The following is a 12,718-nucleotide window of genomic DNA, read 5'->3' as shown; positions in this document are numbered from 1 at the left end:
CCAGCCTTAGGAGGCATCTGATAGGTAAGAAATGGCGTCCAGATACCCGGATCGTGACACAAAGGAATAGATAAGAACATAAAACATGGGGAACACGTCCAAAAATTAATATATCATATTAATGATATAGTAACTATATATATGCAACAGAGAAAGTCAACTAAATCTGAATGCTTACCACTTAGAGGGTGGCGTCCACTTCTCTAATGTCAGGGTATAGTTCTGTATTGGTAGTAGTTGCGTTAGTGCTCTTATAAAAATTCCACTGTAAATGTGTAGTTAATTGATTGTGGGAGTATAGAGGATGTTAAAAGTCCTTATTAGTGTGGGGTACCCCTAAAAAAGCTGGCGGGGGGGTCAGAATTGGTGGTCAGGGAATGATACTCTGGACACACCGTCTTCATCAGTTAACCGGCAACAACCGCGATAGTGCTCTGTCACAAGCGCATCGCGGCTGCTATGGGCACTGAGAAGCAGTCACAGTCTTAGAGGGGAGAAGAGAACAACGCTTCCAGACCTAACAGGACTGTCCGCGGTGCCCTCACCCCTCTTACAGAGTGTTACCTGTACCTCCCAATCCTTGTCCAAGCATCCGCCGGCGTCTGTCTTTGCCGCATTCCACGACAATTGCTCTTTCCTGCTGTCTTCCTCCACTTCCTTGTTTCGGTTTTGCCGATCCCGTGACTGGGATGCTGCATCCACCTCACTCCCCTCTGTGGAATTCAATAGTAGTAGCTCTTTAGCAGTGTGTACTTAAGAAAATTGAAACATTTACAAGATATGTAACTTCAGTATCCCATAATGCTGATGCTTCTCCTATGCGTATCGGCCCTTCTGGGCCTTCGTCATGGAGTCTGTGTCGCCATCTTGGTATGGGTTATTTAAGCCCTTACTGCTTGTAAAAAATAGAATGTTGTCCAAAGAAATACACAAAGGGGAGGGACAAAGGGAAACAATGGAAAGAATGCAAAAAATAAATGATAACTGATACTAAAGGAAAAATCTGAAGTTCTACTTAGAATTAGAATACCCTAATTAGTGAACATGCTTGTCAATAATTATAAAACTAGTTTGTATGATAAAACTTTCTGAAGATGTGTATGGACTCTGGGGGTTTGATGTAATATGAAAGTGTACCATGCATGTACACATTATTTTAAAGCATATTCCCCCCAAAATGGGTATCTTATGTGTGTAGAATGGATAAATAAGATATTTCACTTTATGTTGTTAGTGGCGTTAAGAAATGGGTCTAACTTAAATATGTAGAATATAAATGGATCTTGCTGTGTATATAATACCAATAAAATTAAAATACAACATGTGTTATGTTACTGATCACTTTAATCACTAAAGTTGGGAATGATACAAGCTGATTTTAACTCATACTAATGGCAATGTCCTAAATAACCTGTTATTACTGCTCTCACTTCGTTATCAAGATTCAGACCAGATGGTCTCAAGGTTTTTAATGTAAAAATCCACTTAAGTTCTTTTTTATTTATTCTCTTCAGAAAATCTCCTCCCCTCCAATTCTGTCGCACCAGTTTAATTCCCAAGAATCTCAACCCTGCTGGATTTTTTTCAGGTTTCTCTTTAAAGTGATTTGAGAGATTGTGTGTCTCTAAACCTCTTTTTTCCTTTGTATGCGACTTGTGCTACAAAACACAAGAGCTTTATCCTATATACTGTAATTATAACCGATTTACTCATTTTTGAATTAGTAAAGATTAATTTTCTTAATCCAATTGCCTTACTATATCACATTTATTACACTTTTTTCAGTGTAATAAATATGATTGCAAACCCATTTGTTGTTGTTATTTGACGTGAAGCCCATTGGGGTAGCTTCACTTTTAATTTGCTGCCCCAATTTATAGCCATAGAGGTGAGCGCGGAGTATAGAAATCAGAATTATACTTTGAAGATTATTAACCCTATGGGGTATATTCAATTGAAGTCGGATCCATTCCAACATTCATTTGTCAGAATGGATCCGACCTGGGCTATTCAATGCATTTTCAATTTGACTTTAACAAGTACCAAAGGATATTTCACCCAAACTGCGCTCAACCCCTTGGTGTTGTCAGCTTGGTTGTGATTATGTGGAAAGGTAAATTATGATGGGAATCAGGTGATTAACAAAGGGATAATTTGCCCAAACTATGTGCCCACTGAAAGAACTGTTGAATGTAGCTATTTTAATTAAGAAATGTACTGGTTTATTTAATAAAAACATAATGCTTGTAAATATACAGTTCAAACAAATGTTGTTCCCAAAAGGATATTGCAGAGAAATTTCAATATGGTCCACTGTGATCCAGCTAGATCTGAATGTCTTTAAAGCTGTAACCCAGCTTTACGTTCGTTTGTACTCTGTATAAGTGATATTGTACAGTCTTAAATATGACAGAGTGCGGCATCCCACTGCTCTATCAAATGATCCTCTTGTTCCTGGGTTTATGGGTGAGTGGGTAATTGCAGTGTGCCCCGGGGTCTGGACATCGAGGGGAAGTGGGAGCTCTGGACCGATCCTGCCCTGTTTAGCATCAGCCCTTAAGTGTCTGTCAGTTTCCAGATGCAACACTGCGAGCTGATCGCTGCTGAGGGAGGATGCTGTCTGTGGCAGGGACCCATCAGTTCAGGCTCGTCCGGGCCGTGAACTGCACATTCCCCTGTTTAGGACAGAGACTACTCTTCCTTCCACCCCCTTCACCATGCCATCGTGGTCCCACCTGCTTACCTCTCCGGCATCTGTTTGTCCAAGTTGCGTCACCTTCTTTCCGGGTTTGAGAAAGTCACATGACTGCAGCTGGTGCTGGAAGCATTCCGTCCATGATGGCTGGTGAATGAAGTACAGTAATGACAGTGTCTCAACGCGTTTCAACCAATTCTTGTCTTCCTCTGGGAGTCTTTGGAAGGTCTGGGTTATGTGGATTTATAGGTCCTGGTGAGGCGGAATCATTCCCTATTCGTTGTTTGATCTCCAGTTGTCAATCATGAAGGCACAGGGAAACTGATTCGCTGGGTGGCCTAAACTTGCAGTTGTCTCCAATTAATGATTAAAGCTTCTTTCTAGCACAGTCTCTTGTTTATTCAATTTCACTGGTATAAAAAAAGGCTATAAATGAGATTCTGTTTTTGAACTGCTGGATTGTATGTTGTAGTAGCCCACATTCTCTAGGGCTAATGGAATGAGCCGCAGGTCTGTTTTTCTATCCCATAAATACTCTTAAATGCCAATCTCTTAGCATTTGGATCAGTCTAAAAAAACTGTAATGTGACATATGTAAATAGTGAAGCAAAAATCAGAATCAGAATCAGAATCAGCTTTATTGGCCAGGTGTACTCACGTACACTAGGAATTCTTTGTGGTACAATGCATCGCCAAGCAGCAACATGAAGGGGTAATACATAGCATACGAAGGGGGAAGAACATAGCATACATTACACACATTACACGTATGAGTTGATACTGCACATTGCAACTGTACAATAGACTCAACATATTAGACATATTATACACGTAGGACTAAACACAAAGGCTGCTTGGCAGAGCAGCACCGAGGCAGCCATCCGCGGCGCCAACTAGAACTCAAACAATGCACATAATACAGAAGATTTAAGTATTACATCAAAAGATAAACCACACAGACAATAAAGACAGAAAGCATAATGCAGGGTTGGTGTAAGCATTTTGGGTAATAACCTCCAGGGGTTGTGTATTCCACCCTCACAAAGTACCAGGTGCGGCAGCCATCTTAGGCGCTCTGTGTAGGAGTACCCAGGGTGGAATAGTCCACCCCTAGAAGAGAACACAAAACGGGGAGATTGCAGAGTCCTTAGGTTCAGAGTAGGGTTCCAATAAAACCATCAGGTCCATGTATTTTTCATCCCATCCACAAGTTTACCAGATAAGGCAGCCATGTTGGGCGCACTACGAAGGTTACACAGTGGGAGATGAGCCATACAAGGGCCAAATGCATTCATGGGAAAACTGACACGAGTGTAGGAGTATGCTATACCCTGCATGGACAGATCCAAATGAAGCACACCCTGCCCATGGAGGAACCATCCGAGGCAGCCATGTGAGGCGCACTGTGTAGGTTACTGCTGGCAGGGTGTGCAACCAATGGAGGTACACATTACAGGAATAGCACACAGTGGGGGGAAAGTACCCTGTAAGAAGAAAGAAGAGAAAGACACATTTGCAGGAAAACATTAATTTGTGAAAATGATAAATGTCCTGGTCTCATGAGAGCAGTGCGGGTGGGTGTGAGAGTGTGGGGAGCAGTGCGGGTGGGTGTAAGAATGTGGAGTGCACACTAATGTCCAATGGAACTGACCCAGCAAAATCTGGTCCTGATGCGCACGCCCCTCAGTTCCCTGCTCAGCTTGAGGGGTAGTCTTGGGGGCAGTCATGATGTTCTTGGACAGAGAAGTAGTAGGCATTGGTCCTGGTGTTCTCAAGGCAGAGGTGAGGAGAGGCCACATGATGGTCCTGAGTTGCAGTGTTTGGGGAAAATGTAGTATTCGTGATTTTAACGTAGTCCAAATCCAGTTCAAACTCCGGTTCTAACTCCATTCTTAAATCACATTCTTAACAATTGCAATCTTCACAATTGCAAGCAGGCCAAGTCCTGACTGCAGGCCTTGATAATATTGCTCTTAAATGCTCCAACTATATCAGCTGGCAAAGGGGGAGGTATGCAATCAGAAGTTCAGCTAATTAACAGAGGGGATTTTGCATTGAAGAAGGATCACAGACATTTGCAGACAAACTTCCCTGGGGTGTGAAAAGTGTAGCCAGAGAGAGATGAGAGACTCAGATATACAAGCATGAAGATGGTGTTTTTACCTGTGAAGAGAGGAGAAATGGTTTTCAGTTCCGGTTCTAACTCCATTCTTAAATCACATTCTTAACAATTGCAATCTTCACAATTGCAAGCAGGCCAAGTCCTGACTGCAGGCCTTGATAATATTGATAATGAAAGTGTATATACTTCTTTTGGTAGCTTATCTTAAATCTAGGCTGTTTACTCTACCAGCAGTTGTTGTTCCTCAATGCTAAACTCATTTGCAGATTATAGACCTAATTTCATTGTTGAGATTCAGACCTTTCGGTGCAAATGTTTCTAGAGTGATAATAGTACGCAGTTCTTCTTTATTTATCCTCTGGATAAAGTCCCCTCCTCTCCAGTTCTTTTTAACCTCCATTAATCCTGTGAATTTAAGTAATGCAGGGTTTGAATCATGGTGATCTTTGAAATGTAGGGAAAGTGGGTGTTCCTCTGTTCCTCTTTTAATGTTGCGGATATGCGCACTAATCCTAATCTTCAATGGTCTAATGGTACTTCATACATATTGTCGTGGACATGGGCACTCTAGCAGGTAGATAATGCCTTTGCTGTGACATGTGATCTTGTCTTTGATCTTGTATACACAGGAGTTGGTGGTGGACTTTTTGATGTAAGGGGGTATTGTACTTCTGGCCTTCGTCACTGTGCAGCCTAAACAGGTCCCACAGTGGTGAAAACCCCCTTTGCTATGTGTGCCATCTACTGTAGTTTGTGTCATTTGTTGGTGGTATGTGGCTATGTGTAAGTTTTTGCTTGATGTCAGGAGCCTGCCGATAGACTACCTTTGGGATCCTTGGTAGGACTTCTGCTAAGATGTCGTCTTGCATTAATATTGACCAATGTTTTTTATGATCCTTTTAACTTGATTGGCTTGGTCTGAATATTGTGTAATGAATAATGGTTCCTCAATGTTTGTCATCTGTTTTGACTTGTCCTTGTAACCTAAGAGTGAAGTTCTATCGCTCTCCCTAACTGTGTCAAACGCTGTTTGTATTAACTCCAGATGATAATTTATCTCTCTAAATCTTTCACTTAAAACCTTTCCTTGTATCTCATAATCACTTAGGTTCAAGCAGTTTCGTCTAAGTCTTTTGAATTTTCCAATCGGTATAGCATTAAGCCAGGTGGGGTGGTGTCCACTTGAGGCTAAAATAAAACTATTGACATCAACAATTTTGTTGAATATATTCGTGTGTATTGCCTCTTCAGAGATAAATATGTTGAGATCTAGGAATTCGACCTTGTGTTGACTGTATGTCGTGGTAAATTGTAAGTTCTGATTGTTATGATTCAAATTTGTTATGAAATTGGTGAGTAATTCCTCATCTCCCTGCCAGATGAAGAATAGATCGTCTATATATCTGGTCAAGAGGATGACATTCGCGCCAAGTGTCGGGTCTGACCAGATGATGTCGTCTTCCCACTTGCTCATAAAGAGGTTAGCATAGCTTGGCGCAAGCCTCGTCCCCATTGTGGTACCAGTGACCTGAAAATAGTAGTCATTATCAAACCATAAGTAGTTGTGGGTGAGTATATATTCTATACCTCCCAAGATGAATTCTCTTTGTTCTAATGTCATGTTGAGATCTTGTTCAAAATTGTGTCATGTGGGGCTAGTCCCTGTGTGTGATCTATAATGGAATATAAGGATGTAACATCACTAGTAACTAGCCAGTAGTTGTCCTTCAAAGTGATGGATTACAATTTCATTAGAATGTCGGTAGTGTCCTTGAGGTAGGATTTTGTTGTTTGACATATGGCTGTAAGAAGATGTCGATGTACTGAGATAAATTTGAACTGATGGAATCTATTCCAGAAATTATTGGTATGCCTGGTGGTTTGGTCGGATTTTTATGTACTTTAGGTAAGTAGTAGAATACTGGTATGATCGGGTGTTGGATGTTTAGGTATGTATGTTCCTGTGTGGATAAGATCCCTACTTATTGGCCCTCTTTTAGCAGAATCTGTAGTTGATGTTTGAATGTGTTTGTTGGGTCTCCTTTTAGTTTCCTGTAAGTGCTTGTGTCATTCAGTATTCTTTTGGCCTCCTCCATGTAGTCGTCTTAATTTAGGAGTACTATCCCCCCTCCTTTATCGGCCGGTTTGATAATGAGATTTGTGTTCTTGCTCAAATCGGTAAGTGCTATTCTCTCATTGTTGGACATATTTTGTGTTTTAGATTTGCTTTGTTTCTTTTCTAGTTTCATGATGTATCTTTCCACCATGCTGGTGAAGGTAGCTATGTGGTTGCCCATCATGTAACTTGGATAGAATTGTGATTTGGGTTTTAGACTGGTGTGTGAAAATGGATCATGATTGCTTGGTTTGTGTTGTGGTAATGGTGTCTTGTGAAAGTACTTTTTCAATGTTAATTTACGTGTGAATTTTTGTATGTCTATGTACGTTTCAAATTTATTTAATGGTGCAGTGGGTGCAAATTTAAGCCCCTTGTTCAGGGCACTGACTTGGTTCTTGTTGAGTGTGTGGCTACTGAGGTTGAATATACCTTGACCTTTCTTTCCTGTGTCACTCAAAGTCAGTGTTTGGCTTTTTTGTCCTCCCCTGCATCTTCATCGGGTTCTAACAACTTTCTCTTTGTCTGTTGGTTTGGTGTTCTGACAGACCCTTCCTGGTGAATGCAGTCTGATGCTTGTACTAAAAAAGTGGAATCTGCACATGCTGGTTGTATTTTGATATTTAACACTTCTGTGGTTGTGTTGCTGGCGACAATGTCTAAATTTCGATCAGTATGTGTCTCTAATTCTAATGATATTGTATTCAATGCTGCTAATTCGGTGTCAAGCCAACCTTGTTCCAATAATTGTCTTGCTAATTCATGTGGCAATTTTTCATCTATATCGTGTACAGTGAAGGATGTGTCATAGTCGGTACTCATGGTTAATTCGATGGATGTGTCACCTTTGTTCGGTTGTGTGTTATTGTGTACTTTAATTGAATTTTGGGACACATCTTCTGGCGCTGCTGTCCCCGTCTGCCCACGGCTCTCCCTGTCTCTGCTCCCGCATCTCACTTCAAATTGAGATGGTCGAAAAGGGGGCCAAAACCTGACGGTAAGGCTGACAGGTACAAAAGGTTGAAATGTTCAAATGTCAACATAAAAATGATTGTCACACAGATGGTTGACACTTTTTTGGGGGGTTATTTTGTCCCAAATGTAGTGTCTTTTCTGTTATCTGACCACCATCAGTAGAAACATATACCTTTGTGGGCTCGCTTCACTTGCCACACTTCGGGCATGGTTGCTTGCTCCGCTTTACTTGCCACAAGTTACTATTCCCAATAGATGTTCATATGGTTAGTGAATGAAGCAGAGCCATAATTTGGGACAAAATAACAAAAAACTATGAGTCAACCATTTATTTGTTGACCATTTGAACCCGTTGACCTTAATCGCTGTTAACCTTTCATCCATCGACCTTTTGCATCTGTTGACCTTTTGTACCTCTTGACCTAATGCATGTCGACCATATGGTGTCAATGAATGACTGTCTACCCTCACATTGTCGATCTATTATCTGGATGCCAGGGGTTTGCAGTCATAGAAGGGAGGTTTTCATAAACAAATGTACAAATTTTAAGATTTTAAATGTTTTTTTCCCCCAGGTGTACAGTAACCCAATAGTTGCACAATCATAACTATTTCTATAGGACATATTATTCACATGAATCTTTTTTTAAATGTTGGATTTCATGAATTTGTGAATGCGTACAATTCAAACCTATAATTTTATAATCCACCTCTATCCGTACTACTTTTGAGATTCAGTTCATCTTGCTGCAAGATTTAGATTAATGATGCTGTAAAGTACTGCAGTAAAAAATGATGCACACATAGATAGCAACTCATCACCATATATATTGGTGTCCCATCAAACTTTGACCTGGCTACATTACATGCAATTATAAATCTCACCAATGTTTCAGCTTTAACATAAAGCAAAATACATTATTGCCTTTCCGTAAACAATATAACAGAATATTTTAAACCACTGTTTTGTTTATATTATTTCTGAATTTTAGAAGGCTTCCTTCGCATTTGAATGCAATCTCACTGATGACACTCACTCGGAATTACAGTTTTGCATTTGAGGTAATTAAGTCATTAGATATTCTGCACAGTGCTCAACTAAGATTTACACCTGGGTGTCATTATTCACTCCCACATCAATTTATGATTTAAGGATCTTTTATTTAAAAAACTCATGTAGTCCTCTTGCAATTACAGCTGCAGAGCTGCTGTCTGTATAAATTGTTTTTATTTCATTTACCTACCTTTTTATGCCAGGATAATTAATTCCTCATTAAAGTATCACTTACAGTCTGTCTGGATATTTTCACCTCTTCATCTCTTTTCATCTGTGCCCTCTACAAAACAGAACACCAGTTTAAAGAAATGAACATAACTTTTTAAATGTTAATTATGCTTATAATCAGCTTTAGAAATAATATAATTAAGGATGTTTATTTTTCTGCTGAAGTATCAGCACACTGCAAAAGTAAAGTTTCACAGCAATACAAGGCTGCTCATGTGATATGTTATAACATTGCAAGAACAGTAATAGGGCACTTTGTAAGATTTTTTTCTGCTTTACTTTGAAAGTCAGGACCCATTCAGATGTTTATTAATTTAGAATTTGCTCACATGGTGTTTCAACCGGACACTACATGATTAAAGTGCTCTGAATATAAACACAAATATTTGGGACAGATTCTGAGGTCAACCCATCATTTTTCCAGCTGCTCATCTGAACAGAAGAGGCATGCATAGAATAGAATCAAGGATTCTTATGACTATTACATCATGTTGCTATGTGTCCAAACAAGTTCTGAGCATGCTCATTGGGGTAAAGCAGTGGTTCCCAAACTTTTTTTGAATCACGGTGCGCTAGAGTATCAGAATTGTATTCATGGCACTCCTAGGTCATCAGTTTCTTATTGGGAAATTGAGAAATAGATATTAAATTAAGCTAATTGTGTTTATATGTCATCCTTAGGTTCAATTGTGTGGTGAGGGACAAGATTTGCTTCTGTTTGTCCACATGCTTTATGATTGGCAGCCACCAGCACTGGGTTTGCCTATTACATTGACCATAAATAATTTGAATTGGTCCTGGACCACCAACCCACGGCACCCCTGCAAGTACCCTGAGGCACACAGGCCCCAGGGTGCCTAGGCACACAGTTTGAGAACCACTGATCAAAGGTCTTACTGGTCTGTAGTGTATGTTTTTAGACGTGTTATTTTTATATTGCGATCAATGTTCTAATCTGTGCATATTATAAGGGCAGATATCAGCAGTGTTCAATTGCTGATAAAGCTATATAAAAAAGAAGAATGTTGGAGGGGGGAGGGGGTTATGCAGACTATTTAAAAAGGTGTTCCTTCCTTTCTTTCATGTTAAAAGCAACATGTTAAAGTTTGCAGCATGTTCCTGTTTATACATAAAGAGTTCCTATTTCATTATACTTTCTGATGCTCCTATATTATATGGCATTTCTGCTATCAGGTCATTGGCCTAGACAGAGTCAGACTGGAGCATTGATAGGGGCTCATATTTAGGGGTGTGGTAAGTCTCCACGGGAGGTGTAGCTAACTGCCACATTGGCTTGCATAATCATTATTGAGTACATGAGCTGGGACCTTTGATAAATATATACTGTATAGTAAATACTGCTCATGCATGGTTGATATTGTTCCTGATTAATAAGAGCAATGCACTGTAGAAAATACACCATAATACTGTGCAGTAAATGTACCAAATGGGTAATGTTTAATTCAAGTACACAGTCTGGAACCTGATCTCTAAAGGAGAAGGAGGGCCCCCCAGGCAGTGAGGCCCACCAAGGGTTCTTCCCCTCTACTTCTATTGGCCAGATCAACCCTGTGCCTAGTACTGCAGAAAGAAAAGAAAGAAAAGTTATAAAAGTTAGAATCTTAGTGAAAGAAAAGCCAGAGATAATGGCTGCTGTTACCAGTGCTTCAGCCAAATTCACAGTGATGAGTCTGACTAACCAGGACTATTAGACATGGAAATTCAAAGTAAAGATTCTGTTCATAAGAGAAGGTATGTGGAAATGTATACAATAGGCTAAGTCTGACCCAGTCACACAGAAATCGACTGAGGGCCTAATTCAGAAATGTACATTCATTTGATATTAACACACATCTCTGACATTTTGCCATCTGCACATACGCAGAAGCCACACTGCTCATGTACACATTTAGGGCTGCAATGTCACTCACAGTGCCCAAAATGCTACATGATTGATATGCTGTTGGCATTTGGGGGAGGTGAAAAGTCAGTGGCTGCATCCTGACCATCCTAAGAAAACTGGGTTACTCAAATGACAATATTCACAAAGATGGTATGATGCCATATCCTTAAACACAACAGATCAGAGAAGCTGGAAGGAGGTGTATATTCACATAAGATGCCTACTATAGCATCAGCATACTATTGCCCATATGCTGCAGGCAAACATGCAGCAGCTGTGTCAACTAATAATAATAATAATAATAATAATAATTTCTTTCATCTCTGAATCAGGCCCTGAGAAAGCCCAGAGTACAATATCTCTCAGTATATATATGATAATCAGATTCTACATATATGCAACATTGGTGTGAGAAATGTAGGATGTGCTGCAGACAATGCAAAAGAGAGGTCATTTAAGCAATAAGCAGTAACATATAGAGAGAAAGAAGACTCTTTTGTGGGTGCACTCTTGGAAATAGAAACGGACTAAAGTATAGAAAAAGATTGTTAAAATATATTCATTTATTAATCCGTTAGTAAAAGTAGATGAACAGTTGGTGAATCCTAGACAAACTTACAAACAACACGTAAAAAGATGGTAAAAATTCTTCACATCACTTGTCAAACACGTATTGATAATACATAAATTGCCCTAAATTGGGGGACCAGATGTGTGGAATTATTTGTCAGTAATAGTCATCAAACCCTGAACCAATTGATATTATATGAACCCACGGGTATGCTCACTTATGAGTACGAGAATTGGTCTTAAAAAAATAAGTGTGAAAGTAGAACAATTCCACGTATGGAGGAATTGCTGTACATATCAAATGTCAGGTTAAACAAAGCGACAAATGTAACCATGCATGATACTGTTTGAGCAGATTAGAGAAAAGATAGTGAATCTGCTGTCAGCGTTAGTCACAAAGCATGCAAATGAATAAAAAACCTCTACTACAGTTGGTCTTCCCAGAGGTCACCCATTCAAGTACTGACCAAGCCCAACACTACTTTGCTTCCAAGATCGAATGGAATTGGGAGTCTACAGTGTGGTATGATAGTAGGGGTATCGGTGCCCTACTTACTCTGTAAATTGCTGATGAGAGTTAACATGAATGAAAAAAAGTAGGGAAATAACCAGGACTAGGTAAAAACTGTAGAAAAATGAGTTAGATCTGCTGCCAGCGTTAGGCACAGGCATAAAGGGTGAAAACACCCATATGCCTGTGGATCGCTGGTGAGAGTCCAGAAAATTGATAAGAAACACAGAATAAAGATAAGATGCCAACAAATGGCCTGGAATCAACAAGATGATTGGTATATAGATCACGATGGATCTATCAGTAAAAAACTTCTACACCGTCAGTCCAATCACATCAAATGAAATAACATAGATAAGACTATTAGTATTGGTCTAAACAAAAATGAAAAGTATGATTACATAAGGTGCTGATATATAAATTGCGATAGATCTATAGGTAAGGACACTACACCGAGGGTTCAAATTACATCAAGTCAAAAGATAAGAATAAGACATATATCTGTCAATTGATATAAAGAATATAATGCATAGGGTACATC

At 39.6% G+C, this 12,718-nt stretch overlaps 1 pseudogene; it reads right to left on the bottom strand.

Annotated features, from left to right (window-relative positions):
• Positions 1–12,085: 12,085 nt before the first annotated feature.
• LOC134941206 (5S ribosomal RNA) lies at positions 12,086–12,203 on the bottom strand (annotated as a pseudogene).
• Between the last annotated feature and the right edge of the window lie 515 nt (positions 12,204–12,718).

This window comes from Pseudophryne corroboree, chromosome 1 (assembly GCF_028390025.1).
Source record: "Pseudophryne corroboree isolate aPseCor3 chromosome 1, aPseCor3.hap2, whole genome shotgun sequence".
Taxonomy (NCBI): Eukaryota; Metazoa; Chordata; class Amphibia; order Anura; family Myobatrachidae; genus Pseudophryne; species Pseudophryne corroboree.
The sequence above is the reverse complement of the archived record's forward strand: the minus strand, read 5'-3'. Positions and strand labels throughout refer to the sequence as shown.